Here is a 4,713-nt window from a genome sequence, read left to right on the forward strand (position 1 = left end):
AACTTCCATTCTTTACTACTGGATCTATCGTCCAGGTCTTCACTACCAAACCAAAAAGACGGCGGAAACAATGATTCAGATAATTCAGACACTCATTCAAGCAAAAATGATGATTTTATTTCTCTTGAATGATTCAGATAATTGTTTTAATTCTCAGCTCCACTTTGTCTCTGGAGCCCTGGCCTCTACATTCTGTGACTCTAGTTAAAATTTGGTCTCCGTGATAAGTATTTCTGATCTAATTGTTTCCTCCATTCGTGTTCCACAGGGAGTATTTTCAGGGAAGAGGATCTGTAGGTAAATGAGAATTAACTTCAATCCTTGGCAATATTAGAATCAAAATAAAGCTGTCATGGCAGACCCGCTGTCTCCATTTCACTTTCTGGAAGGCCCCACTCTATTTTATCCTTCTCCAGCCCCCGACACACTCAGCAGCAAGGAACAAATTATCATTCATTAAACTCTAATTATTTTTCCCATTTTTCAATACCATTTGCTGTGTATGTGTGCAGCACACAAGCCTGTACTTCACTGTCATTAAATTAGCAATAAGTCTTGTTAGCATAGCATCCATATTAATAGACAGGGTTGAGTGATGCTGTTAGTGACATGGTGCCAAGCCAAATGCCCTTCACAGAAGGGACATGTCCTCATCTGGGAGCAATCCAGGCACCCAGCAGCTGTAAGGGATTTGAGGGGACTTAACAAAGTCCTAGGCTGTTTTGAGATAGCTTCAAGTCTTCCGTGGGAATCTATAAAAGTTCAAGCAGAGACTTCTCACTTTGGGAGAAAAGCCCATGCTTCTTTATTTGGGTGTTACCGAGACTGGGGACTGACAGGAAATGACAGTGTCCTATTTTATTGCTCACAGAACAGCAGTTCAAAGAGTGCACTACAGGACTTCCCTGGCGGTCCAGTGGTTAAGACTCTGTGCTTCCACGGCAGGGGGTGAGGGTTCCATCCCTGGTCAGGGAGCTGAGACCCTGCATGCTGTGCAGCGTGGCCACCAAAAAGAAAACAAAACAGAAAGTACATTACAGATCCTGTTCAAGCTGGCCAGGCTTGGACCACTCCTCCTGACCCAGGATGTTCAGTCTTGGGCACCTGTCTGGGCAACATAAGATTCTTCTGTAATTTCCTCCTAGGCTAGGTAACCCTCAAGTGGTTGTCAGGGATATAATATTGATATATGACAGGCCAAGTCCTATATCTTATCAGTAGGGGAAGGTTAGCTGTGCACCTACTTAGCCAGGGTTCATGGATAAAACAGGTCTGGTGAATCTGGCTCAAGAAACCCAGGTCTGTACAAAGTCCACCCTTTTTAATAATACTGAGCATCTCTTGCTAGAAATCCAAAGCACGGTCTCTTTTATTTCCTGTTTCCCACTGCAAAACTTTGTCCTGAGTTCTGAAAAGCATGCAGACTTCCCAATCACCATTTTTCAAACAAATGCTGTCCAAAGAGGCACAAAGTGACCTGCCCACTCCTCAGGGTCCCACTTCTCACCAGGACCCCAATTCCACTGTACTTGTTAGGTGGTCCTTCCCAACAGAAGAAGCCCATGTTTCACTGGCTACCCATCCACCCTTCCTGACCCCAGCTAAGCTCGGTAGCCTCTGGGGAAGTTCCCTGATGAGGCCCAGGTCTTACCTGGTCTCCCACTTCTCATCTTAACTCATCAGATTTAGAATCTGGGACCTAGAAGGAACAGAAGGAAGAACCTGGCCCAACATTTTCATTTTGCAGTCAGGTCCGTGGAACTGAGGCGGGGGCGGGGAGGGGGGCTTAGAATAATCCATCCTCCCCCACCCCATCCCTCCGCAGACACCTGGCGTCCCTTCACCTATTGTTCAGCTGGGGCTGGCAGCTCCCTGCAGTGTAATCACCCTTGGCTCATTAACAAGCTGTGCTCATTTGCATATCTAAATATCCCTGTACATAGAAAACAGAGACGATTACATCTTCCCCTAATGTGTATACAGGAAAAGGGCAGGGAGGAGGCAGACAGGAAAGTCAGATCACACACCCCCTCCCCTGTCACTCACATTCACCTGCTGGTCAGTTTCTTTTTTAAACCAGCTCATTCTTTCCTTGCAGACAGAGTATTGAGAAACTTTACCTTGTGTTTAATCCCTCCTTCCTTTTCATTTGGAAAAGGTAAGATTCTTCCTTATTTTCTTATTTTCACCTTTTCTCCTCTGGCTCTGATTCTGGGAGGAGACCCCATCCCCATCTTTAACAAAACAAAACACCATAGCCCTCTACATCCATCAGCTTTATGCAAATGTATAACCATACCCATCGCATTCAGCATGCTCAGAAACAGGAACTGTCTATCTATAGATCAGCTTGATTACAGTTCATTTTTATACAGCTTGAGAAGCGTGAAAAGTCACAGGCTGGGGATAAACCAGCCCTAAATCATCATACAGATGATCGGGACACATGTAGATCATTTATTCCAGAAGCGCCTTGATGGGCCCCCAGGATCCATCCTATGGATTTCTTGTCAGTTCATAGGAAAGGATGTTGCTCAAATGATGCCTTCTAGGGCAGTGCCATCTTAATCATTGTGCGTGTGTGTGTGGGGGGCACTTATCTCCACCCAGCCGCCAGCTTCCTCGGAAAACAGCTTCCAAACAACGAACGCCAGGGCAGGAGGACCAGCCCTGAGAAATGGAGGGGCTGGGGAGGAAAGTCTAGACAGTACTGGGACTTGCTCCCAGCTTTGTCACTCACTCCATTTAGTCTGCAAGCATTTACTGGCCTCTCTGCTAGGTGAACAATCCCCACTAGTTCTGAACACGTTTATTTAACAAATGCTAGTAAGTGCTTGTTAAGTGCTAATCTTTGTTTTAACTGCTTTACAAATGCTAACTCAGTTAATCCTCATCACAATCCTATGAGGCAGGTACTATCATTAGCCTCACTTTACAGGAAACTGAGGCACAGTGAGGTTAAATAATTTGCCCAGGATCACACAGTCGGGAAGCATGGTCCTTGGATTCTAACTCAGGTAGGATAACTGCAATCTGTGCTCTAACCACTATGTAGAGTTTCCAAGTAGCTGGAGCAATGATAAGATGCAGTAAACACTATTTGGTGCTTGTTTCTGTAGGATTCATTCACCCTTCCTCTGCCAACAGCTCTCTAGTCTCTCTGTGAATCCACCTCTCCCCAAGGTGGTTGGGGTGGGTGTGGCCCCATCCCCAGTTCCAGGGGGTGGGTCTTCATTTGTTTGAGCCAATCAGCATATCCCATCCCCAGCCACCCTGATTGGTAAGGGACAGGCACATGGCCACAGAGGGAGAGTCATGGGGATTCTGAGGGAGCTATCTGGGGAGTCCGTCTCTTCTATGTGACGGTGCAATGTGAGGAGGATGAGCTGCTGGATGAGGGGTAGTGAGAATAGAACAACCACGTGGAGCTTAAGAATGAGCGTGTGGAAGGAAGAGCAGAGAGACAGAGACAAATCAAGTCCTTGCTGAAAACGTTTAAGCTGCTGGATCAGGCTTTGCCTGAAGCTAAAGTTGCCTCCAAACTTTTAGTTGCCTGACACATACATAGTAGGCTGTCAATAAATATTTGTTGGATACATGAACTAATAAAATCCCTTTATTTGTTAAGCCAGTTTATTTATTTATTTGTTTGTTTGTTTGTTTGTTTGTTTGTTTATTGGCTATACCGCATGTTGTGCGAGATCTTAGTTCCCCGACGAGGGATCGGACCCAGGCCCCCTACAGTGGAAGCATGGAGTCCTAACCACTGGACCGCCAGGGAATTCTCTGTTAAGCCAGTTTAAATTGGGTTTCTGTCTTGGGTCTGGGTGCCACTTTATAGGTTTCTCTAAGCAGGGACTTTTTGAAAGTGACCATAGGATTTGTTAAGGGTAAGTGAATCCACACTCTGAAATGAGACCTAGATGTAAAGTGTGATCCGCATTTATAGGCTATAAAAGATCAAGCCTCACAGTGGTTCCTGCAGTCGGTTCCCCGCTCCCTAAGGAAGGGTGATCTTCGTGGCCCGATATGGCTGCACGAGGAGCTCCTGGTCAGCCAGGATCCTCTCCCTGGGTTCCTGCTGGTTTGCCCTGAGCTTGGGATCAGAGTGACTCTACCCCCTAGATCTTTATTATTAAAACCACCCCCATCCTTACCTCCTTTCCTTCGGAAGATTAGGTATCTTTCCTCTAGTTCAACACCTACCGTTTGTCCTCAGTCCCATCCCCTCCCATTCCAATCTGGGCCTTTTGCCTCATCAACTTTTATGACCCTTCCCCTTCTCATATCTCCAACTGCTTCTGCTCAGCCTATAAATATGCTCAAGATTTTTGCTTTTTAATGACTGTGCTGTAAAAAACAGTAATTACGGTGATTCACAGTTTTTATTAATCACATAGATAACTAAGTAAGTATTCTAGTATTTCATGGAATTATTTGGAACTTCTAATAATTCTGAAAGCTATGTAGGACAAAACAGCATAGGTTCTATTTTAGATATGTTGCAGTTATACTTTAAGTGCATATTGTATAGTTAAAATTTCTCTGAAAGACTCTTTTCTCTTTCTCTTTCCTTTTCTGACTTATCTCCCGTGCCTTCAGAAACCATTCATGTGTATAATATGTGGAAGAAACATCTTTAATTAACTTAATGAAAGTATATTTTTTTAAAAAAGATTTTTGGGGGCTTCCCTGGTGGCGCAGTGATTGAGA

This window comes from Mesoplodon densirostris, chromosome 18 (genome assembly GCF_025265405.1).
Source record: "Mesoplodon densirostris isolate mMesDen1 chromosome 18, mMesDen1 primary haplotype, whole genome shotgun sequence".
Lineage (NCBI taxonomy): Eukaryota > Metazoa > Chordata > Mammalia > Artiodactyla > Ziphiidae > Mesoplodon > Mesoplodon densirostris.